Source organism: Pinus tabuliformis, chromosome 9 (assembly GCF_031772625.1).
Source record: "Pinus tabuliformis cultivar Carrire ecotype Pingquan chromosome 9, CPIR1, whole genome shotgun sequence".
Taxonomy (NCBI): Eukaryota; Viridiplantae; Streptophyta; class Pinopsida; order Pinales; family Pinaceae; genus Pinus; species Pinus tabuliformis.
Window position 1 is genome coordinate 1057960826 of NC_142307.1, and position 26085 is coordinate 1057986910.

The following is a 26085-nucleotide window of genomic DNA, read 5'->3' on the forward strand; positions in this document are numbered from 1 at the left end:
TCCTTCGTGTGGAAAACACATTACTCTAAAGAGTGAGGAGACTATCGCTCCCATGCAATAAATATAGTCACGTCCAAGGAGTAGGCTATAATCCAAGGTTCCTTGGACGACCATCACGTTCATATTAATGGTCTTCCCTTTCAATGTAATAGGCACATTGGGGAGGATCCCTAATGGTTGACTGGTTCCTTTATCAAAACCTGAGAGATTTCTTAACTCAGGTAAAAGCGCCGGGGAACCCAGTGCTTTCCAAGTAACAAAGGAAAGGATACTCACAGATGCCCCTTCATCAATGATAGTACCAGCCATAATCATTCTATAGATCTGGACAATGATTCTGAATGGTATACTGGCTGGTAACCGGGGTCTGCCTAGTTGATTCCAATCAAAGGATACAACCAGGTTGCTTGGTGGTGGGACCGAATATACGGCCGGATATGACCCTGATGATGTTCCTTCCTGCGATAAAGGAATGGGCACATTGCCCTGACGCTCATCAGAGTCGGTGCTGATGAAAAGAACCTGGATGGTGTCATCCTTATTCTCTTCAGTGAGGGTGTCACTTGAAGATGACTCTTCGGTGACGGTGTCATTTGAAGATGAAACTTCTGAAGGTAGAACCGGGTCAACTGCCGTATCGACCTTTGGAATTTCGTCCGGTCTGGATTCAGTAGGTTCATTTTTAGTGACTGACGCTTCAGCCGACCACTTGAGCGGGCCAGCTGCGTTTTCAACCAACGAAGGACTCGGCACGAGTTTTTTGTATCCAGGAGGAAGTCTTACCGGTGAAACCGGACGATCTTCCAAAACTCTCTTCACTTCGTCTAAGAAGGGACAACGGTGGATGGCGTGACCGCCTTCACACAATCTACAGGGGAATTTTACTCCCCCCTTTTGTCTTGATCCTTCACTTTCGCTGGTTGACGGTAAGCAATCAACCTGACTGTCAGAGGTTGATGCCCCCGAATTGTGCAGACGAGGGGACCAGTCCCTTAGTATCCTGGGAATACAGGGACAATCTCTATGGAAATGGTCTCCTCTACATATGACACATGGCGATTTAGGCCCGGTCTGTGCGATGTGTGGGTTTTTGTCAGATGTCTTTTGCTTGCCCCCAGTCGCCTTAGGCTCCTTCTTCTTCTTCTTCTCTCTCTTCTTCTTTTCCTTCTTCTCCTTGGGAGGCTGGCTTTTGCCGGCTCTACCTTGCGAAGATGAAGGATTGGAGGAAGAGCTTTTGGAAGTAGAAGGTTGGTGGGCAGCTCTAGACTGATCTAACAGTTGACTCGATTGATCAGGAACCATGGTGGCCTGAACTACATTGGTTGAGAAAAGCCAAACTGGCAGGCCAATTGTCAGTCCTGGAAGCGACAATGTGGCCATATGGGGCGCACCAACTTCTCCCCAAGAGGAGAAAGGACTAGGACTTCCATCTTGTGGACTTCCTTGGTTGGGGCGTTCCATGTTCTCAACCTACAGATCAACGTGGGAATAAGAGGTGATTATGTTCCGTTTAAAATGAATTTTATAACGACGCTTTTTAGACACAACTTGCTTTTTCACTTTTTAAGAGTCGAGAAAAAGCTAAAGATGACTCTAGTCTCCTTTGATGTTTTAACGAGCCCGAAGTGACAAATGCTCGGTTGGACTTTTTCAGTTATAGAGTTTGAAAAAGGCCAAAAGAAACTGCTCTGGAGATCTAGGCAGAGGGTGTGCCAAACCTTTCGCGAAACCACAGAATACGTTTTACGGTACGGGTGGTCAATCTTTGTGAATACTGTGTTCACTGCATCGCGATCAGTAGGGCGGCCGACACGGCTTCCTAAGGATAAAGGCTTTTTCCTATAGGGGTCTCCCAATATACGCGACGGTACGCGGGAGCACAAGTCCGTATTGATACTTATCACTTCACCGTGGAGGAATCACCCAACCACTCAACGCTAAGATATCACGTTTAACGACGCCGGAACACGTCTCTAGCTTAGACCTCTATGTGTTTGCGTTATGTTTCAATGCGTTGTTATGTAAATTCAATTCATTTTAATGTTGATCTTGTTTAGCAGTTTGCCTTTAAGGATCACCACGAGATGTATATACAACTTCCTAGATGCAATCTAAGATGAGAAGCAAGCTTTTCAATCTTTCAACTTTGAAAACCTTAATCTACTGAGGGAAAAGAAAGACATCAACTTTTCACACAGATCATAGAACACACACTAAATGCACTTTTTCCTAAATCAACATGCAAATTGTCAATAATGCACATGCACAATGCAGGTATTTCTTTTCTTCTTCTTTAATGTTGATGTATTACACAAAGAAGCTGTTGTATAATTCTGAATCTAATTTCAAGTGAAAGTAAACAAGTTTGTCCAAAATCAAAAGACACCTTAAGATCGACTTGTTTCGACACTGGAAATGTATAGATCCAAACCATAAGATGAAAGCAAACAAACTCAAACAGCTATGAACAGCAATAAAACTAGCTCTTAAGACCACTAAGACACTTTAACAGTTCTGGATCTAAGAGGCCACAACTAGACTAGTTTGCTTTTTACAATGGGAAACTGTAAATGAAACAAGAAATACTGAAAGAACAATCATAGTTTCATCACACAACTGAGGCGGAATAATGGTAAGGACAGTTGGTTTACAGCAAGGTACAATGACAAGCAACAGCAGCAAAACAACAGTGAAAATAGGGCAAAGACACAGTGGGAAACCTCAGTAGGACACTGCCTAACTGGTTCAGCGCAGGCTCTGGTCTGTCAGGTTGACATTCAGCGCAGTTCCCGAAGGGGCTACCTACGCTGAAATGTAGACTGCCTTTGGGCAGCCTGCACTGATGAACGAGAGTTGCGTTTACAACAGTTTCCGGGTCATAAAAAGCTAAAAAATTCACAGTTTTTGCTAAAATCAAAAGCTATAGGTCAAGTACAAGCTAAGGGATGATCAAGAGGATGAAAATATATCACAAAGAGCTCAAGAGTCCTTGTGGATCAGCTCTTCAAATCATAAACTTGCCCAGAAACTCAGCCAGAGCAGCTGCCCTCTACTTTGCAATTGAAGGATTCAATTGCAGTTCGATTTGGTGCTCTCCTTGTTTATGAGATGAATAGCAAGAAACACAACTAACCAACAAGATACAGGTCTCCCCAGTGGAGTCACCAATTTGTTGTGGGGAAAAGTATCCGACTCGGAATGACCCTATCCCGACTCTAAGGGTGATAGTTCCTTAGCAACAACAGAAAGTAAAACTTTGATGTTTCTTCCTTATGAAAGTACAGAGAAGGAAGAAAAGATTGACCAACCAATGTCTTTCGCTATTGTCGATCCTGTCTTCTCTCTTGGTTTCTTGCTCCTTGCTCCTTACTCTTTTGCCGGCCCAGCTACACAAAGATCCTGCAAAACAAGAGAGGGAAACTACAAGAAACATGTACTCATAACTGATTCATGGATTAGGATGGATCAAATATACAAATAGAAACAATACATCATTGCAATACAAGTATATAGAAGAACCTCAAAAGCTTTATTGATAGAAGAAAAAGGTTCTGAGAAGGTTACAACCATAAAGGCCCCAATCCAGCAACACCTCCCCAGCAGCAAGAAATCTCCTCTTCTCCTCTTTAAAAGCAATCACCCAATAGCTCTAACTGTAAACCAACAGCACCTCCTTACTTGCACAAAATTCCAGCCTCTCTAGACCTCATAAGAGAGCTCTATATATAGGGTAAATGGAGAAAGGATGAGTCAGCTTGAGACTGACATGAAGCTGCCTTGTGTCCTCTCCCTCTTCAGTTAAACTTCAGTTCTTGAGTCCACTTGGAGATCCTTGCTTCCACATGGAGATCAAGTACCTCTTACTCATCATAGGGCGAATTTGCTGATCCAAGTGTCTTCTGGAAGCTTCCTGGGCATCTGACACCTTGCAGAATGACTGTGCCACTTGGCCAATCTCGCCCAGCGCAGGTAGCCTTCAGCTCTTTTGCATTTCAGCGCAGGTACAGAGTGGGACAGTTGACATTCAGCGCAGATGCTCAGTGGAGCAGTTGACATGAACTTAAAATTGCCTGTTTTTGAGTGTTTTCAGGTGGAGAACTGATTGGAAGTGCTGTGGTTTGCTGACCTTGTTCCTCTAGGGGTAAGAACAACATGTTTAGGGACTAAGGATCCCTGTAATTATCGACATTTCATGCTCCATGCTGCGAGGTACAAAAATGTCTATAACACACGCCCGGGCGAATGAGCCTGTATCAAAAATGCTAATATGTGACCCAAGGTTGGCTTTGTGTACGTTCGTGTAGCTCATTTTCCGGGCTCTCCCTTGTCCCTTCGTTTCGGTCATGTGGATGCCCATGTAAAGTCGTTTGGGCGGGTTATTTGATGGCATCTGTGTCAACTCATTCAGGCGGGTTGTTTGAGGGTGTCATTGTCAACTCGTTCAGGTGGGTCAAGCGAGGGCATCTGTGTGAACTCGTTCGGGTGAGTCGGGAGAGGGCACACCCAGGTGAATGAGCCTGTATCAAAAATGCTAAGTTGTGACCCGAGGTTGGCTTTTTGCATGTTTGTGCAGCTTGTTTGTCTGGCTCTCCCTGGTCCCTTCGTTTCAGTCGTGTGGGCACCCATGTAAATTCGTTCGGGAGCATCATTTGAGGGCGTTTATGTCAACTCGTTCGGGCAGGTCGAGCGAGGGCATCTATCTGAACTCGTTCGGGTGGGTCGAGTGAGGGCGCGCCCGGGCGAATGATCCCGTATCAAAAATGGTAAGTTGTGCCCGAGGTTGGCTTTGTGCACGTTTGTGTAGCTCATTTGCCTGGCTCTCCCTTGTCCATTCGTTAAGGTTGTGTGGGCGCCCACGTAAACTCATTTAGGTGGGTCGTTTGAGGGTGTCTGTGTCAACTCGTTCGGGCGGGTCGGGAAAGGGTGCGCCCAGGCGAACCAACCCGTATCAAAAATGTTAAATTCTGCCCTGCGGTTGGCTTTGTGCATGTTTGTGCAGCTCATTTGCCTGACTCTCCCTTGTCCCTTCTTTTCGGTCGTGTGGTCGCCCATGTAAATTCGTTTGGGTGGGTCATTTGAGGGTCTCTGTGTCAACTCGTTTGGGCAGGTCGAGCAAGGGCATCCTTATAGACTCGTTCGGGCGGGTTAGGGGAGGGTGCCCACGTGTGAACGAGCCTGTATAAAAAATTCTAAGTTGTGACCCGAGGTTGGCTTTGTGCACATTCGTGTAGCTTGTTTTCCCATCTCTCTCTTGTCCCTTCATTATGGTTGTGTGGGAGCCCATGTAAACTTGTTCGAGTAGTTTGTTTGAGGGAGTCTATGTCAACTCATTCGGGCGGGTCGGGCAAGGGCATCCGTGTAAATTTGTTCGGGTGGGTTGGGCGAGGGCACGCCCAGGTGAAAGAGCCTGTATCAAAAATTCTAAGTTGTGACCTGAGGTTGGCTTTGTGCACGTTTGTGCAGCTCATTTCCCCGGCAATCCCTTGTCCCTTAGTTTCGGTTGTGTGGGCGCCCATGTAAATTCGTTCAGGCGGTTCATTTGAGGGCGTCCGTGTCAACGTGTTCAGACGGGTTGGGCGAGGGCGTGCCCGGGAGAATGAGCCCATATAAAAAATGCTTAGTTATGACCCAAGGTTGGCTTTGCTCACGTTCGTGTAGCTTGTTTTCCCGGCTCTCCCTTGTCACTTCATTACGGTCGTGTGGGCACCCATGTAAACTCATTTGGGTGGGTAGTTTGAGGGTGTCCATGTCAACTCGTTTGGGCGGGTTGTTGGGCTGTTCGGGGAAGGGCGTCCATGTAAACTCATTTGGGCGGGTCGGGCGAGGGCACACCATTGGCGAACGAGCCCATATCAAAAATGCTAAGTTGTGACCCGTGATTGGCTTTGTGCACATTCGTGCAGCTTGTTTTCCCATCTCTCCATTGTCCCTTCGTTTTGGTCATCTGGGCGCCCATGTAAACTTGTTCGGGCGGGTTGTTTGAGGGTGTCCTTGTCAACTTGTCCGGGCGGGTTAAGTGACGTCGTTCGTGTAAACTTGTTCAGGCGGGTTGGGCGAGGGTGCATACAGGTGAATGAGCCCATATCAAAAATGCTAAGTTGTGACTTGAGGTTGGCTTTTTGCACTTTCGTGCAACTCGTTTGCTCGACTCTCCCTTGTCCCTTCGTTACGGTCGTGTGGGCCCCCATGTAAAGTCATTCAGGCGGGTTGTTTGAGAGCGTGCGTGTAAACTCGTTCAGTGGGTCATTTGCGGGCATCTATGTAAACTCATTCAGGCAGGTCGTTCAGTGTGAGGGCATGCCTGGGCACATGAGCTCGTATCAAAATTGCTAAGTTGTGACCAAGGGTAGGCTTTGTGCATGTTCGTGTAGTTCGTTTTCTCGACACTCCCTTATGCCTTCATTTTGGTTGTGTGTGGGCACCCATGTAAACTCCGTCAGGTCGCATCGAGTCAAGTTGGGGCGTGTCATGTCATGTCGTGTGAGGGAACCCATGAAAACGTATTCGGTTCGGTCGGGTCGGGTCGTGTGAGGGTGCCCATGTAAACTCATTTGGTTCTTGGTTTTCTTGTGAAAAGTGGGCTGGTAACTGAGATGTTTGTTCGGTTCTACCTGAAGGATGGCCTTGGGTCATTTATAGGGTGGCTAATTATCATCTAATCTCCATCAACACTTGGTAGCACATGAGAAATAATGTTGGCAATGATCGCCTTGGTTCCTCGGTCGGCTTTTCGTGTGAAAGGTGGGTTGGTAATTGAGTTGTTTTTTCATGTTTTCCTAAAGAATGGCCTTGGGTCATTTGTAGGGTGGCCGATTTTCATCTTCTCTCCATTCCTGCTCGGTAGCACATGAGCGGTAATGTTAGCCATGCTCGTCCCGGGAGGCATATGTGATCAATTCCCCTTCTACTCTCCAAGTCCTTGGAGTTGTATGGGTTGTTGTGGTGTGGCTCCCTACCTCGTCCTGGTCCCCTCGTGCCCATCCAAATGATACAAGTGACAAGTTTTCTTTTCATGTGAAAGGTGGGTTGGTAATTGAGTTGTGTTTTGAGGTTTTCCTGAAGGATGGCCTTGGGTCAATTGTAGGGTGGCCGATTTTCATCTTCTCTCGATCCCCACTCGGTAGCACATGAGCGGTAATGTTAGCCATGCTCATCCTGGGAGGCATATGTGAACAATTCCTCTTCTTCTCTCTAAGTTCTTGGAGTTCGATGGGTCTTTGTGGTGTGGCTCCCTGGCTCGTTGTGGTCCCCTCGTGCCCATCCAAATGATACAAGTGATAGGTTTTATTTTTGTGTGAAAGGTGGATTGGTAATTGAGTTGTTTTTTTGGTTTTTCCTGAAGGATGGCCTTGGGTCATTTGTAGGTGGTCAATTTTCATCTTCTCTCCATCCCCACTCAGTAGCACATGAGTGGTAATGTTGGCCATGATCGTCCCAGGAGGCATATGTGAACAATTCCCCTTCTTCTCTCCAAGTTCTTAGAGTTGTATGAGTTGTTGTGGTGCGGCTCTCGAGCTCATCCTGGTACCTCGTGCCCATCCAAATGATACAAGTGATAGGTATTCTTTTCGTGTGAAAGGTGGGTTGGTAATTGAGTTGTTCTTTTAGGTTTTCCTGAAGGATGGTCTTGGGTCATTTTTAGGGTGGTCAATTTTCATCTTCTCTCCATCCCAACTCGGTAGCACATGAACGGTAATGTTGGCCATCCTCATCTTGGGAGGCATATGTGAAAAATTACCCTTCTTCTCTTCAAGTTCTTTGAGTTGTATGGGTTGTTGTGTTGTGGCTCCTGGGCTCGTCCTGGTTCCTCGTGCCCATACAAATGAGACAAGTGATAGGTTTTCTTTCCGTGTGAAAGGTGGGTTGGTAATTGACTTGTTTTTTCGGGTTTGCCTGAAGGATGGCCTTGGGTCATTTGTAGGGTGGTCGATTTTCATCTTCTCTCCATCCTCACTTAGTATCACAAGAGCTGTAAGGTTGGCCATGCTCGTCCCAGGAGGCATATGTGAACAATTCCCCTTCTACTCACCAAGTTCTTGGGGAGTTGTATGGGCTGTTGTGGTGTGGCTCCTGGACTCGTCCTAGTCCCCTTATGCCCATCCAAATGATATGAGTGACAAGTTTTATTTCCATGTGAAAGGTGGGTTAGTAATTGAGTTGTTTTTTTGGGCTTGCCTGAACGATGGCCTTGGGTCGTTTGTAGGGTGGCCGATTTTCATCTTCTCTCCATCCCCACTCGGTAGCACATGAGTGGTAATGTTGGCCATGCTCATCCCAGGAGGCATATGTGAACAATTCCCCTTCTACTCTCTAAGTTCTTGGAGTTATATGGGTTGTTGTGGTGTGGCTCCTTGGCTCATCTTGGTCCCCTCATGTCCCTCCAAATGATACTAGTGACAGGTTTTCTTTCCGTGTGAAAGGTGGGTTGGTAATCGAGTTGTGTTTTCAGGTTTTCCTGAATGATGGCCTCGGGTCATTTGTAGGGTGGCAAATTTTCATCTTCTCTCCATCCCCACTCGGTAGCACATGAGTGGTAATGTTGGCCATGCTCGTCCCAGGAGGCGTATGTGAACAATTTGCCTTCTTCTCTCTAAGTTCTTGGAGTTAAATGGGTTGTTGTGGTGTGGCTCCATCGCTCGTCCTGGTCCCCTTGTGCCCATCGAAATGATACAAGTGACAGGTTTTCTTTTCATGTGAAAGGTGGGTTGGTAATTGAGCTGTGTTTTCGGGTTTGCCTAAACAATTGCCTTGGGTCATTTGTAGGGTGGCCGATTTTAATCTTCTCTCCATCCCCGCTCGTTAGCACATGAGTGGTAATGTTGGCTATGCTCATCTCGGGAGGCATATGTGAACAATTTCCCTTCTACTCTCTAAGTTCTTGGAGTTGTATGGGTTGTTGTGGTGTGGCTCCCTGGCTCGTCCTAGTCCCTCGTGCCCGTCCAAATGATACAAGTGATAGGTTTTCTTTCTGTGTGGAAGGTGGGTTGGTAATTGAGTTTTTTTGTTGGGTTTGCCCGAACGATGGCCTTGGGTCATTTCTAGGGTGGCCGATTTTCATCTTCTCTCCATCCCCACATGGTAGCACATGAGCGATAATGTCAGCCATGCTCATCCCCATCCCTCTTTCCCATCCAAATGATAAAAATGTTAAAAGTTTGCTTGACGCTCCTTTGAGCCTTCATTGTTGTGGTCCTAAATGGAAGCCACAAAACTCCGTTGTGCCTATGTCACTATCGTGCCCCTTGGTTGTTGTGAATATAAAATTTTGATTGGGTTGCACAGCCATGTGTGGCTCCATTGAAAATGGCTCCTCGTTATATTGTTCACCTAATCGAGTTGTGTTTTCAGGTTTTCCTGAACGATGGCCTTGGGTTGTTTGTAGGGTGGCTGATTTTCATCTTATCTCCATACCTACTCGGTAGCACATGAGTGATAATGTTGGCCATGCTTGTCCCAGGAGGCATATGTGAACAATTCCCATTCTGCTCTAAGTTCTTAGAGTTGTATGGGTTATTGTGGTGTGGCTCCCTTTGACAGCTAGCCTCTTCATTGTTCGACTATTTATGGTGCCGGTTTCTTGTGCTTGTACTCTTTCTATGTTGGCAGTGTCGACGTAGATGCATACATTTAAGAGGGACGTGGAAGGGTTTTGGTTGTAAACCACCTACCATCCCTCTTTCTTGCTTTTTTCGTCGGGCGATGTGAGGCGATGTTCTCCTTATTGTAGAGTTAAGGGTTGGAATTCCTTTCAAAGTGCACATCATTCTTGGTTGCATTGGCTTTGAGGTTTCGATAGATGTGTTGGCCCATATGTTTGATCGAGTGGTCACTTTTTCTGTTGGAAATGTTAAGTCACAACGTTTATGTGTATTTGTTGTTTCAATTGTGTATGCACTCATGGTCCAGTGGGGAGGAGGCTTTCTACGTTGATGGTGGGGGCTATCTGGAAGAAGGATTTCGAGGTGGAATGTTTCGACCTCCCTCATTTGCATGGAGGTGGTCGTAGGTGAAAATTATTCATTGTCTAGTTGGTAAAGCTATGGGAAATCTCCTAGGTTTCCTATATGTAGGGTGTGTGGGGTGCAGAGCTACCTGATTCCTCCTCCTGTTTGGATATGTTCTTGTATTGTGTAGCGAGCCTCTTGATTTTCATTTATTTCCTTCCTTTTCCTTTGCATCGTGGTTGCCATAGGCGGTCAAGTGATCGAGGTCCATCGTTGTTGTTGTTTGGGTGGACTCCTAGGTGGCCTCCGTGCACGGCAGGGAGGGTCAGAGGACATTTCTAAGAGAGGTTTTGGGCTCGGTTGGTCTTGTTTTATTTCCTTTGCATTGAGGCTGCCACAGGCAATCATGCGATTGAGGTCCATCATTACTGCTGTCCAGGTGGACTCATAGGTGGCCTCTGTGTGGGGAGGGGAGGGTTGGGGGGGATTTGTTGTTTCAATTGTGTATGATCTCAATGTCCAATGGGGAGGAGGCTTGCTACATTGATGGTGGGGGCTATCTGGAAGAAGGATTTTGAGGTGGAATGCTTGAACCTCCCTCCTTTGTGTGGAGGTGGTCGTAGGGGAAAATTATTCATTGTCAAGTTGGTAAAGCTATGGAAAATCTCCTAGGTTCCCTGTACATAGGGTGTGTGGGGTGTGGACCTGCCCGATCCCTCCTCCTATTTGGATATGTTCTTGTATTGTGTAGCGAGCCTCTTGATTTCAATTTATTTCCTTCCTTTGCCTTCACATCATGGTTGCTGTAGGTGGTAAAATGATCTAGGTCCACCATTGTCGCTATTCGGGTGGACTCCTTGGTGGCCTCGGTGTATGGCGGGGAGGGTTGGTGGGAATTTCTAAGAGAGGTTGTGGGCTCGATTGGTGTTGTTTTATTTCCTTCCGTTTCCTTTGCATTGAGGCTACTGCAGGAAATCATGCGATTGAGGTCCATTGTTGCTACTATCCGGGTGGACTCCTAGGTGGCCTCTATGTGGGGAGGGGAGGGTTGGGGGGCATTTCTAAGGGAGGTTGCGGGCTCGGTTTATCTTGTATAATTTCCTTCCCTTGCCTTTATGTCGAGGCTGCCGCTGGTGATCATCCAATCGAGGTCCACTATTTCTGCTGTCTGGGTGGACTCCTAGGTGGCATCGATGCGGGGTAGGGAGGTTTGTATGGCATCTCTATGATAGGATTTGTGGTCGGTCATCCTTTTTCTATTTCCTTCCTTTTCCTTCACATCGAGGCTTCCACAGGCGATTGGGAGATCAACGTCCATAATCGTTGCTGTCTAGGTGGATTCCTAGGTGGCCTTAGTGCGAAGCGGGGAGGGTTGGGGCTCCTTTATAATATAGAGGTTGCGTGGTTGCTCGTTCTCCATTTATTTTCTTCGCATTGAGGTTTTCGCAGGCGATCAGGAGATTGAGGTCCACCGTTGCTGCTATTCGTGTGGATTCCCAAGTAGCCTCGGTGCAGGGCGTGGAGGCTTTTGGAGGCATTTCTAAGGGAGTGGGTGAGTGATTGCTTGTTTTCTTGTTGGTTGGGGTGTGGTTGCAAAATTTGGAGTGGCCTTGGTGCATTGTGGCTTAGCAGGTCTACCCATTTGTTCGCCATGTCCTTGGCATGTTGCGTGTGCTTCCTTCTTGGGATGCAAGATGTGCAAGGCATAAACGTTTTACATAATATTTTGACATATCTTTGACTTGATGGGTGTTCAAGTTGGCTCTTAGCAAGAGAGCACCCAGTATGCCCTTTGAAGTGGGAGGGTGCTACCTGGTTGATCCTGCCAGTAGTCATATGCTTGTCTCAAAGATTAAGCCATGCATGTCTAAGTATGAACTAATTCAGACTGTGAAACTGCGGATGGCTCATTAAATCAGTTATAGTTTTCTTTATGGTACCATACTACTCAAATAACCGTAGTAATTCTAGAGCTAATACATGCACCAAGTCTCGAATCTTTGGAAGGGATGCATTTTTTAGATAAAAGGTCGGCGCAGGCTTGCCCGCTTCTCCGGTGAATCATGATAACTCAACGAAACGCACAGCCCTTGTTCTGGCGATGCTTCATTCAAATTTCTGCCCTATCAACTTTCGATGGTAGGATAGAGGCCTACCATGGTGGTGATGGGTGATAGAGAATTACGGTTCGATTCTGGAGAGGGAGCCTGAGAAATGGCTACCACATCCAAGGAAGGCAGTGGGCATGAAAATTACCCAATCTTAACATGGGGAGGTAGTGACAATAAATAACAATACTGGGCTCATCAAGTCTGGTAATTGGAATGAGTAGAATCTAAATCCCTTAATGAGGATCCATTGGAGGGCAAGTCTGGTGCCAACAACCGCGGTAATTCTTGCTCCAATAGCATATATTTAAGTTGTTGCAATTAAAAAGCTCGTAGTTGGATCTTGGGTCGTAAAGGTCGGTCTGCCTACTCGGTGTGCACCTGCCCTTCCATCCCTTTTGTCGGCAGCATGCTCCTGGCCTTAATTGGCCGGGTCTTGGCTCCGGTGTTGTTACTTTGAAAAAATTAGAGTGCTCAAATCAAGCTTATGCTCTGAATACATTGCATGGAATAACGTGATAGGAGTCTAGTCCTATTGTTTTGGCCTTCGGTACCAGAGTAATGATTAATATGGACTGTCGAGGGCATTTATATTTCATTGTCAGAGGTGAAATTCTTAGATTTATGAAAGACGGATCACTGAAAAAGAATTTTCCATGGATGTTTTCATTAATCAAGAACGAAAGTTGGGGGCTCAAAGACGATCAGATACCATTCTAGTCTCAACCATAAACGATGCCGACCAGGGATCGACGGATGTTGCTCTAAGGACTCCGCTAGCACCTTCTGAGAAATCAGAATGTTTGGGTTCCAGGGGGAGTATGGTCGCAAGGCTAAAACTTAAATGAATTGACGGAAGGGCACCACAAGGAGTGGAGCTTGCGGCTTAATTTGACTCAACACGGGGAAACTTACTAGGTCTAGACATAGTAAGGATTGACAGATTGAGAGCTATTTCTTGATTCTATGGGTGGTAGTTCATGGTCGTTCTTAGTTGGTGGAGCAATTTGTCTGGTTGATTCTGATAACAAACAAGACCTCATCCTACTAACTAGCTACGTGGAGGTTCCCCTTCACTGCTAGCTTCTTAGAGGGACTATGGCCATTTAGGCCATGGATGTTTGAGGCAATAATAGGTCTGTGATGCCCTCCGATGTTCCAGGCCGCACGTGCACTACACTGATGCAGCCAATGAGTTTTTCTTCTTGGTTTGAGAGGATCAAGAAATCTTCTCAAATTGCATCATGATGGGGATATACCATTGCAATTATTGGTCTTCAACGAGGAATTCCTAGTAAGCGTGTGTCATCAACTCGTGTTGACTACGTCCCTGCCCTTTTTACACACCCCCATCGCTCCTACCGATTGAATGATCTAGTGAAGTGTTTGGATTGTGTCGACGATGGTGGTTCACCACCATCAACATCGTGAGAAGTTCATTAAACCTTATCATTTAGAGGAAGGAGAAGACGTAACAAGGTTGTTGTAGGTGAAATTGTGGTATGATCATTGATAGCAGGGTTTTCATTTTTGGTTTGGGTTGGTTGGGTTTTGATTGCAATGTGGGATTGTGTGGTGTGTCTCTAGGGGAGTGGGTTTGGTGTTTGGTGAGAACATTGTTGGTTTCTTGTCTTGTGGTAACTATTGTTTTTTCGTGTGTGTGCCTGCAAGCCATGCTTGTGCTTGTCCCACCCATCCTTTGTTTTTCTTTCCCCCAATGTGTTTCTATAGGGGGTTCAGAAGCTTGTTTCTTGGAAGCCCTTCGACGATCTATTTAGCCAGGCAGTTGAGGTGCTTGGGAAATATGATTGACAAATTTAGACTCATTCATAGCAGCGGTGCTCGGTATTTCGCTCGTTGGAAGGTATGGGACAAGGGTGCGGGCCTCCATAGTTGGTTCTCTCGAAAAGGCAACGGTGGTTGATGTGTTGCTTGGGTTAGCTTTTTTTTGCTGGTGGTTGGGTCGAGGGAGTGGTTGCGCGCGTGCCTAGTTGTTCAAACCTTCCAGGAGGGGAAATTTTCAGCGTGGGGTCAGTATGGGATGGATGAAGAGTGGTTCAACCCATTGGGCTAGCCACCCTAGTCCTCCCGACTGTTCCTCGACATGCCCTCGTGGAAGGGTTGGGTATCCAAGTAATGGAAAACCCCTCCCTTGGTCTGAGCTCCATCGAGATCACAATTTCCCCCGTAGATGGGCATGAGGGTGGCAATCTTATCTCATGCCTTTTTTGTCAAGGGAATTCCTCGTCCTCTCATGAGCCACTCCCCTTTTAAGGGAAAAAGAAGTAGCAGGTTGTGTCTTTGTTCCTCCCTTTGGATTGTGGGTTTTTTGTGGGACTTGGTCATTTATTTGTTTCATGGTGTGTGCTTTGCAGACGTCCCTCTCTTTAGTGGCCTTGCACCATCGATGTATTTGTCGCCCCGTGGCTTTCTCTAGCATTGAGTGTCGGCTGGTGACAACTCCTCTTTGGAGTTTGATTCTTGACCCCCGTTGACTTTCTCACTAGAAAGGTTGTTGGGTGTTGTGTACAGGGAGGGGTGCAATAGCAGGGTGGGTTTGTTCTTAGTAGTCTATTTTTCATTTGAAGCCTTGTGCCAGGTTGGGGGGTTGTTTACCTCTCAGTAACGTGCTCTAGACACTGGTCTCATCGCGACCCTTGTCTTTTCTAGTGGTCAAGTTTAGGTTGTGATTTATTTGCTTGGTTGTTTGATTGTTGTTTGTTATGTTGTAAATCTAGAAAGGGTGTTGTGCCGTAATGTATGTGGGAGGGTGTGAAGAGGTGGGATGCTTTTTGATTGGGTGCCTTGTTTGATTTCTTTTTTGTTAGTGGATGCCTACTCAGCGTGCTATTGAGCTTCTCTCTTTTCTTGGGATCTTTGTTTATTTGGTGTTGTTTTCTTCCCTTCTTCCTTTTCCCCCTAACTTTATGGAGAAGAGGTGGGATTGTTGTGGATTGGTGTTCAGGAAGGATGAAAAGTAGTGCAGTTCCCGAGGTGGCCACCCTAGTCCTTCCCGATCACCGTCCCTTGCAGTTCCCCCCTTTTTGTGAAGGCACGAGGTTTGGGAAGATTGTTTTCTATTTGAGCCTCCCCTTGTGAGATCATAGCCATGTTTGATGTCTCTTTCTTTCATGTTGTTTCCTTCCCTTCTTGCTTTTGGACCCTAGCTTTATGGAGAAAAGGTGGGATTGTTGTGGATTGGTGTTTAGGAAGGACGAAAAGTAGTGCAAGTTCTGGGGGTGGCCACCCTATTCCTTCTCAATCGTCATCCCCTACAGTTCCCCCCTTTTTGCGAAGGCACGGGGTTGGGGAATCTTGTTCTATGTTTGAGCCTCCCCTTGTGATCCGGTAGACACGTTTGATATCTCTCTTTATTTCATGTTGTTTTCTTCCCTTCTTCCTTTTGGCCCCTAGCTTTACAGAGAAAAGGTGGGATTGTTGTGGATTGGTGTTCAGGAAGGACGAAAAGTAGTGCGAGTTCCTAGGGTGGCCACCCTAGTCCTTCTTGATTGTCATCCCCTATAGTTCCCCCCTTTTTGCGAAGGCACAGGTTTGGGGAAGCTTGTTCTTTGTTTGAAGCCTCCCCTTGTGAGCTGGTAGCCATGGTTGATATCCCTTTCTTTCATGTTGTTTTCTTCCCTTCTTCCTTCTAGCCCCTAGCTTTATGGAGAAAAGGTGGGATTGTTGTGGATTGGTTTTCAGGAAGGATGAAATGCAGTGCAAACTCCCGGGGTGGCCACCCTAGTCCTTCTCGATTATCGTCCCCTTCAGTTCCCCCCTTTTTGCAAAGGCACGAGGCTTGGGAGGCTTGTGCTTTTTTTGAGGCTCCCTTTGTGAGCTAGTACCCACATTTGATCTCTATTTCTTTCACCTTGTTTTCTTCCCTTCTTCCTTTCGGTCCTTAGCTTTACGGAGAAAAGGGGGAATTGTTGTGGATTGGTGTTGGGAAGGATTAAAAGTAGTGCAAGCTCCTAGGGTGTCCACCCTAGTCCTTCTCGATTGTTGTTCCATGCATTTCCCCCCTTTTTGTGAGGGCGTGGGGCTCAGAGAGATTATTCTCTGTTTGAGCCTCCTCTTGGGAGGGGGGTAGACACCTTTGTCTCTCTTTCTTTCATGCGTTTTTCTTCCTTTCCACCTTTTGGCCCTTAGCCTTACATTTGTTGTCGGGGGGTGCCCCTATTCAATGTTGTGGAATATTTTTTGGTAATATGTGGAAACGAATCTCGTCAATGGATATCTTAGCTCTTTTTATGATGAAGAACGTAGCGAAATGTGATACTTAGTGTGAATTGCAGAATCCTGTGAATCATCAAGTTTTTGAACGCAATTTTCTCCCGAGGTCTTGGTCGAGGGCATGTCTGTCTGGGCATCACATCCCATTCAAATGCGCTCCCTGCAATATGTTAGGGAGCAACGGAGCTGGTCGTCCATGCCCAATGCGGTGTGCTTGGCTGAAATACCTCGAGTGATGTTTCATGGCGTGCGTCAGTGAGCGGTGATCTTGTCCCCTTGGATGGACAGTCGGTGTTAGCTGATAAGGGCTTTGTGTGGCATCGCTCGAACTTGCTTTGCCCTCTCTTGTGCTCCCATCATGTAGGGCAGATTTAGCTCCAACTTTGTAACCTCAACTCAGGCAAGAAAACATGCTAAGTTTAAGCATATAATTAAGTGGAGGAAAAGAAACTTACAAGGAGTCCCCTAGTAGAGGTGAGCGAACTGGGAAGAGCCCAGCGTGAAAATCAGGTGGCAGTGTTGCCTGAATTGTAGTCTGTAGAAGCGTCCTCAGCAGCGGACCTGGGCCAAGTCATGTGGAAGGGGGCACCTGAGAGGGTGACAGCCCCGTCGGACCAGGACCCTGCCGCATCACGAGGCATTGTCGGCGAGTTGGTTTGTTTGGGAATGCATCCCTAATTAGGTGGTAAATTTCGTCCAAGGCTAAATACAGGCGAGAGACCGATCACGAACAAGTACCGTGAGCGAAAGATTAAAAGGACTTTGAAAAGAGAGTTAAAGAGTGCTTGGAATTTCCGAGAGCGAAGTGGATGGAGGCTGTCGTTGTGTCTCAGTCGGATGTGGAATGGCTCAGGCTGGTCCGCCGCTCGACTTAAGGTGCAAACCAACACGGGCTGCTACATCGTCATAAGCGCGGGTGGATTATTGCCTATCGGTTTGCCATTGTGGTGGTCGAGGAATGAAGTGTGCGCCCTTGTGGTAGGTCATGTGCACCTGCATGCTTATGGTGTTAGTTGGTGGGCTTTCCATTTGACCCCTCTTGAAACACGGACCAAGGAGTCTAATATGTGTGCGAGTCGGCGGGTTTGAAAACCTGTGAGGTGCAAGGAAATTGACGGGTGAGATCCCCTCTCTGGGGTGTGCATCGTCAACTGACCTTGAGCTTATGCGAAGGGTTTGAGTGTGAGCACACCTGTTGGGACTCAAAATATGGTGAACTATGCCTAAGCAGGGTGAAGCCAAAGGAAACTCTGGTGGAGGCTCATAGCGATACTGACGTGCAAATCATTTGTCTGACTTGGGTATAGGGAAAAAGACTAATCGAACCATCTAGTAGCTAGTTTCCTCCGAAGTTTCCCTCGGGATAGCTGGAGCTCATGCGCGAGTTTTATCCGGTAAAGAAAATGATTAGAGCCATTGGGGCTATAATGCCCTCGACCTATTCTCAAAATTTAAAAAGGTAAGAGGGTGCAACTACTCCATTGTGCCACGTCGTGGAATCGAGAGCTCCAAGTGGGCCATTTTGGTAAGCAGAACTGGCGATGTGGGATGAACTGAAAGTCAAGTTACGATGCCAAATTGTGTGCTAAACTAGATCGCACAAAGGGTGTTGGTTGATTAAGACAGCAGGACAGTGGTCATGGAAGTCGAAATCCACTAAGGAGTGTGTAACAACTCACCTGCCGAATCAACTAGCCCTAAAAATGGATGGCGCTGAAGCACGCAACCTATTCTCGACCGTCGGAGCAATTGCCTAGCTCTGATGATTAGGAGGACACGAGGGTCATTGAGAAACCTCGGGTGTGAGCTTGGGTGGATCGGCCCCCGTTGCAGATCTTGGTGGTAGTAGCAAATATTCAAATGAGAACTTTGAAGACTGAAGTGGGGAAAGGTTCCATGTGAACAGCACTTGGACATGGGTTAGTCGATCCTAAGAGATGGGGAAGCCTCATATCAAGGGTGCACTCTGCACGAGCATGGAAAGAGAATCAGGTTAATATTCCTGAACAGGACATGGTGGCGGGTGGCAATGTTAGGAAATCTGGAGATGTCATTGGGGGCCCTGGGAAGAGTTATATTTTCTTTTTAACAGCTTGCCCACCCTGGAATCGGTTTACCTAGAGATAGGGTCCAGTAGCTGGAAGAGCACTGCATGTATTGCAGTGTCCGGTGTGCCCTCAGCTGCCCTTGAAAATCTGGAGGATCGAGTACCATTCATGCCAGGTCGTACTCATAACCGTATCTGGTCTCCAAGGTGAACAACCTCTGGTCAATAGAACAATGTAGGTAAGGGAAGTTGGAAAAAGGGATCCGTAACTTTGGGAAAAGGATTGGCTCTGAGGCTTGGGCCTAGGGGTCTACACCCTCAACACATGGGCTATTGGTAGTCTGCCCAAGCTGCTCTCACGGCAAGGGTGGGCAGTCGTGTCTCGATTGAGCTACACATAAGTGGGTGCTTTTCCCTAGGCATCAAACAATCGACTCAGAACTAGTACGGAAAAAGGGAATCTAACTGTTTAATTAAAACAAAGCATTTTGATGGTCCCTGCGGATGCTGACACAATGTGATTTTTGCCCAGTGCTCTGAATGTCAAAGTGAAGAAATTCAACCAAGCACGGGTGAACGACGGGAGTAACTATGACTCTCTTAAGGTAGCAAAATGCCTCATAATCTAATTAGTGACGCACATGAATGGATTAACAATATTCCCACTATCCCTATCTACTATCTAGCGAAACCACAACCAAGGGAACAGGCTTGGCAGAGTCAGCGGAGAAGGAAGACCCTGTTGAGCTTGACTCTAGTCCGACTTTGTGAAATGACTTGAGAGGTGTAGAATAAGTGGGAGCCGTTTTCGGTACAAGTGAAATACCACTACTTTTAATGTTATTTTACTTATTCTGTGTGGTGGAGATGGGGAACTACCCTTTTTTTGGCCTTAAGGAATGTTTCAGCGGGTCAATCTAGGTGGAAGACATTTTCAGGTGGGGAGTTTGGCTGGGGTGGTACATATGTTAAAAGATAACACAAGTGTCCTAAGATGAGCTCAATGAGAATAGAAATATCGTGTGGAACAAAAGCGTAAAAGCTCATTTGATTTTGATTTTCAATACGAATACAAACTGTGAAAGCGTCACCTATCGATCCTTTAGATTTTCAGAATTTGAAGCTAGAGGTGTCAGAAAAGTTACCACGGGGATAACTAGCTTGTGGCAGCCAAGCGTTCATAGTGACGTTGCTTTTTGATCCTTCGATTTTGGCTCTTCCTGTCATTGTGAAAGAATTCACCAAGTGTTGGATTGTTCACCCACCAATAGGGAACGTGAGCTGGGTTTAGACCGTCGTGAGATAGGTTAGTTTTACCCTATTGATGAACTGCACTGCAATAGTAATTCAACTTGGTACAAGAGGAACTGTTGATTCACACAATTGGTCATTGCGCTTGGTTGAAAATCCTGTGGCGTGAAGCTACCGTGTGTCCAATTATGATTGAACACCTCTAAGTCAGAATCCACGCTAGAAGCGGTGCATGTCACTCTTTGAATGTATCTCGACCCGTAGTAGGGGCGTCATTTTGTTGCCCCTAGGGGCCCGTGTCATTTGCAAACCACGATCATGAAGCATCTTGGTCAGGGGAGCTTTGAAGTTCAATTCCAAATGGTCATTGAGAAAAATCCTTTGCAGATGACTTAAATATGTGACGGGGTATTGTAAGTGGCAGAGTGGCCTTGCTCCCATGATCCACTAAGATTCAACCCTTGGTCACCTCGATTCAAAGCTTCGCTCTTGTCACAAACAAATCTAGACAGTCGTCCCGCTCTTGTGCCTTTTCCTCTTCCTCCAGACGAAAATTTTTTATTACTTGGGGGCGGGAAATTTGGCGTTTACATGCCGCGACGGAAAAGGCACTAAAGCCTAGGAAAATTGGGGATTCCATGTCACGCTCCGGCACCAAAAATTTTGGGGTTTCCATGTCGCACCTCGGCGCCCAAAATTTTTTGGTTTCCATGTCACGCCCCAGCGCCCAAAATTTGGGGTTTCCACGTTGCGACAAAAAAGGATTCCAAGCATGGGAAAAATTGGGGTTTCCATGCCATGCCCTGGTGCCCAAAATTTGGGGTTTCCACCGGGCGCCTAAAATATGGGGGTTCCTCCCGACGCAAAAAAAATTGGGGTTTCCATGTCGCACCCAAAATTTAGGGTTTCCATCGAGTGCCTAACATTTGGGGCTTCTGCCCACTGCAAAAAAAATTTGGGTTTCCATGCTGCGCCCAAAATTTTGGGTTTCCAAGTTGCGCCCCAGCGCCCAAGCCTAGGGAAACTTGGGGTTTCCATGTTGCACCATGACCGAAACCAGTGGCGCCCAAGCCTGGGGAAACTTGGGGTTTCCATGTCATGCCTTGGCGCCCAAGCCTGGGAAACTTGGGGTTTCCATGTCGTGCAACGACTGAAACCAGTGACGCCCAAGCCTGGGGAAACTCGGGGTTTCCATGTCGCACCTTGGTGCCCAAGCCTAGGGAAGCTCGGTGTTTCCATGTCCCGCCCTTGATGGAACCATGGGTTTCCACATTTTATGGCACAATGGAAATGCGGGGTTTTCAAGAATTCCCCAACGCAGGGAACTTGGGGTTTCCATGACAATTCAAACCAGCTCGCAAGTCTTAGGAACTTGGGGTGTTTCGAAACCGTTGCCCAAGTCTGAAGAACTCGCGGTTTCCATGTTGCAGCATAGCCGGAACCACCGACGAAAACCACTCAAGTCTGGGAAACATGGGGTTTCCATGTCGCAACACACCCTGAATCGCCTGAGAGTCTGTGGAACTTTGGATTTCCATGTCATGGGGCGACGAAAAGCTACCAAAGTCCGAGGAACTCGAGGTGTCCATTTCACGGTGTGATGGAAACTGCTACCCAAGTCAGTGGACACATGACATTTCCATTTCGCGTCATGACAAAAATTGCTACCGAAGTCTGGGAAACGCATGGTTCCCATGTCACTCATGTTGCGGCTAAAACTACCGCCAAAGTTTGGGAAGCTTCAGGTTTCCATGTCATCGCGTGACAGGGAATGGCCGAACAAGTTTAGGGAGCTTCGGCTTTTCATGTCATCACTCGACAGGGAACTAGTGCGCAAGTCTACCGAACACGGGCTTTCCATTCTGTGGCACGACGGAAACCGCACAATTATGGGAAACTCGGGGTCTTCCATGTCCCGCCATGACAGAAACCATGACCTCGGTGCATGAAACTTGGGTTTCCATGCTACAGAATGACAAAGAACCGCCCAAGTCCACGGAACCCGGGGGCTTCTATTTCATGGCATGAGGGAAACCACCTAATTCCGAGAACCTCTGGGGTCTCCATCTCCTGCCCGGGCGAAAACCGCGGCCCCAGTGCAGGGAACTTGGGTTTCCATGTCACAACATGATCGAAACCACCAAATTTTATGGAACTCATGGTTTCCATGTTGCGGAACGATGAAGAACTTCCCAAGTCTTGCAAACTCACGGTTTCCATTTTGTTGCAAGGTGGAAACCGTTTGCCTGGTCTGCCTCTGGAACTTGGGGTTTCCATGCCTCGTTATGACAAGAGCCGTCCAAGTGTGGGAAAAGTAGGGTTTCCCTGCCCCACCGTGATGACAGCTGCCCAAGTGCATGAAATCTAGGGCTTCCATGTCTCATCGCACCGGAAAGTCCAACATGGGGGGGGTGTTCAAGTGTTCGAGTTGGGAGTGCCTGAGAGAGTCAAAAGACTGAACCCGTAGTATGGGTGCCCAAGTTTGGTTATATGCAACTTGAGTGAGCATTCAGTTATATGCGAAGACTTGGCATGGCATTCACTTATGGGTGATGGTGATGGGCACACTGATAGTGGGCGCATCATGTTGGGCATGGCGCACGCCCCTTGAGACCTGCACGATGGGTGAGTCACCGACGAAAGGTGCACGGGCGACCCTTGTTGGGTGCCCGGATGAAATAAGTGACCATGTGTGGATCAGTTAGGACGGGTGCAGGTGTGTGACATGCAGTGACAAGTGTAATCGGTGAAGTGTTGGAGCCGACCCATGGGTGCAATGATGCACACAAAGGGATGCGATAGTTCGTTGGAATGGGGTGTGTCAAGGTTATGTGGTAGGTTAGTCAGGCATGCATGTTGATGGAGCCAACCCTTGTTATCCTCGAGATACGTGGCCCTTGGCCGAAAGGATGCGTATAAGTAAGGAGGATGGCATTTGACGAAGGGACATCGAACTCAAACTTCCACATCGTACAACAAGTGCGAAGGAAGGAGTTGGGCAAAAAAGGAAGGAATAGAAGGACACGGGTAAGAGGACCGCACCGGCGAGCGGATTACAGCAGGCAGGTTAGACTTGGTAGTGCGGACAGGCAGAGCAGGGTAGGTTACCGTCCAGGCAAGCAGGCTGCTCTACCTATGGGCCATGCGCCCTCACTATGGACCACACCAATGGGTAGAGTTTGGGCACCACGGAAAGGAAAGTCGGGCAGATAGGTTTGCAGTTCAGGTGTGAAGCTATGTCGTGCAGGCCACAGGAAATGCAGCATGACCACATGACACGATGGGTTGAAAGAATAATTGAAGAAGATAAATTTATGGTAAGTTATTTTCGTTGCATTGTTAAGATCACTTATTTGAAAATTGATTGAGTGTTGAAGTAGGCGCAGACTGTGTACTCAAGTATTGGTAAAAGGAAAAAGTACGGTGGTGCCACACCCATTTATGTGTGGTTGAAATACTACCACTAGGATAGGAGCATGACATTGGGTCTCCTAGTACCTCCTCAACAAAAGTCACCAAATTGCGGGGAACCTGAGGATTTCGTGTCCCGCCTTGTCGAAAGCCTCCCAAGTGTGGGAATTTTGGGGTTTCCATGTCTCGTCGTGATGGAAATCGCCCCAGGTGCAGTAAACTTTGTGTACATCGAGTCTACAACCTCACATCAAGAAAAAGTCTCAGTTGGTCAAGAGAATGAAGGTTTCTTCATTGGTAAAGGATCTTGCTAAGGATCGAAGGTTGGAGTCTCTTCTAGAGCTAGTCCACCATGGACTATCAAAAGTTGAAAGAAGGACACAGTGCCAGGGAACGGAGTGCCGAAGAAACAAAGTGCAGAGAGGAGGAAGGACTCGACTTGTGCTTGGAGGATATTATTGTCAAGGGTCTAGGGCTTCGCAATGACCAATAAGAAGCTTCAATAAGAGAAATTTACGAAAGGGTTTTCCTCTCTGAGAGAGAGACGTTTTTCCCTGGCAGAGAGCCAACATCTTGTGTTCTTGTTCTTATGTTTTTGGCACTAGTTTGATTAAGTAAAAACACATCCATTAATAAGAAAAGAAGAAGATTAAGATAACGAGATAAATTGTAAAAGAGCTTCACAAATTGTTATCAAGTCTAGAAGAATCCTGCTATACCCCATTTCCCCAGATTCTTCAATGTGGTATCGAAGCTAAGGTGACACATAAAGGAAAGGGAATCTCAAGAACATCTGCAAGGTTGAAGCATCAAGCGAAGAAGTCTCAATCACATCAAGGACAAGAAGGTCTACCATCTATCATTCATCATGGAAGACTACAAAGCAAGAAGAAACGCCTTGTATAAAGGCACCTACAAGAAGAACAAATCAAAGAGGGACCTACATCAAGCTACACCATCTTGAAAAATGAAAGAAACTACAAGTCAAGTCATCAAGCAAGTCCATTTGAAGAAATAAACTTGAAGAACATCAATATCTAAGGAAGACAAGACATCAAGTCTTCAAGAAGAAATCAAGTTCACTACAACTCAAACTCTATCAAGTATATGTCCCCTTCTAAGTATACCTCAGTGTCTTTTTGCAAGGAAAGTAACAAATTGGTTGGGACCACTACATGTCCAAAGTCCAATGATTTGGATGCCAAGAATATGGACGCTACAAAAGGGATTATCCTAAACTTAAGAAGGAAAACAACAACAAGAGAAAAAGGGAAGAAGCTCATGTAACTCAAGAAGTGAAAGAGGACGAAAAGAAGCAAAGGAAGGAGGATCCTCCCATGACTAATTCAACCTCTTTGCTTAAAGTCTTCTTTCAAAGGGGATAGATGTCTCATTGGGGATCCCATTTATGGGATTCAAGAAATGATGATATACAGATGAGAGTAGATGAAGCAAGAAAGGCTACAGGAATCGAGGAGAACTATCAATTAAAGCTGAGATGATAAAAGCATAATCAAGATGAGGTATGTATGCATCAAATTTTAAGTCATGTCATCATATATATTGATTGGGTCATGGGAAAAGTTATAGAATCACGATCAAGAATAAAAGGATCTATTTCACTAACGATATGCTCAGAGGCGTGTACTACAATGGAGTAAAGGTCAACATGAAGAAGTGCTCTCATAAGGAGTATAAGGTGGTTGACTAATCAATCCAAGAAGAAGCAAATGAAGAAAGAGATCAAGCATGTGAAGAACATTGCGGTCACAAAGAATAACTATTTGACAAGATTCCTCAACATCTCTGGAAAGAAGGCATGGCAACTCTGACAAAGGAATAAAAATATCAAAGGACCCTTGACACCTACGAAGGCCTTGGAGATAGCAAGGTGCAGATAACCGATTCAACTCTACAAATATGTCATGATGAAGAGGCCATCCAAAAAAAGCACAATTTGGTGTTGAAGCAATATCACGATGAAGTCATGAAGGGCCACTAAATCAAAGTATGGGAAAAAGCAAGTACAACTAAGCATCCATGTGATAAGTATTATGAGGGATAGACAAGATGACAAAGGAGTGGCTAGATGAAAAAAAGGACCTGATATATATATCAAGAAGGCCACTTTCCACGAACGGAGCAATGACATGACAAACCAGGAGGGAAAGTGATCGATGGCCAGTACCCAGGCAAGAAGAAGTTCAAACAATGACTTCATGACATCGAAGGAAAGAAGGAGAACAAGAAGCTGAAGGACCCAAGAAGAAGACGTTGTTGATGAATGGACAAGTCCCTAGGTAAGAGGGAGTTATAACAAGTTCCCAACTACAAAGGAGCTTGGGCAAGTTCCTTGTCAGAGGAAACTTGAGCATGTCTTCCTCAATCAAGGGGAAGAGATAGACACAACATTCCTGTCTTCACTTGGCAAGAAAGAATGGGAGGTGGTAATCATCTGGCATTTGATGCTCTTTGAGGATGTGTATGGCATCCAAGACAAGAGTAGGAAAGAGGAGCGATATTCTTTGAGGGCTGGGAACCCAAGACAAGAATTTTCCTAGAAGGTCATACTCAGGGAACACCTGGGTGGGTATGTACCTTTAGAGATAATGAATAAGGTGTTTATAAGCCATTGGCCTTGTTAGAGTCGGTCTGGTCAGCCCTCCGTCAGAGATTAAAACTCTTTGTGCATTTCAATTTTAGGTGTCCCGCTCCATTCACTCAGCTGCATTTCCCTAGGGGCATGCCATGATCTGACGAAGAAAGTCATGCTAATCATTTCCCCTAATGTCTGGCTCCCGCTGGCTCAGGTCTTTTGTCAGTAATCACCAAAGTCCATGACAATCAAGGTCTGGTCCTTTAAAGGACAAAAGTCATTTTCTATGTTTAGGTCTAGGAATTCATCAATTTGGTCTTTTAAACATGTCTAGTAAAGTCATGAAGGCTAGAGGGGGGCGCTTACACATCTATGGTTCAGAGATATTCATCATCATGTGGATAGACTTCGACTCTTCTTCAAAACTCTGTTTTGAAGAAAAGTCAAACAGTGTCATTTATGACAAAATTTTCCAAAAAATCGCTAGTTGAATTT

General features: G+C 46.4%; 2 non-coding genes and 1 pseudogene across 2 annotated transcripts; all 3 read left to right on the forward strand.

The window, feature by feature from the left end:
• The first annotated feature begins 11753 nt into the window (after window positions 1-11753).
• LOC149152376 (18S ribosomal RNA) lies at window positions 11754-13564 on the forward strand (annotated as a pseudogene).
• Window positions 13565-16270: 2706 nt separating this feature from the next.
• On the forward strand, window positions 16271-16424 carry LOC149152377 (5.8S ribosomal RNA). The gene has a single exon (XR_016263980.1). It is a non-coding gene; the product is annotated as a 5.8S ribosomal RNA (ribosomal RNA).
• Window positions 16425-16671: 247 nt separating this feature from the next.
• Window positions 16672-20062, forward strand: LOC149152378 (25S ribosomal RNA). The gene has a single exon (XR_016263911.1). It is a non-coding gene; the product is annotated as a 25S ribosomal RNA (ribosomal RNA).
• The last annotated feature ends 6023 nt before the right edge of the window (window positions 20063-26085 follow it).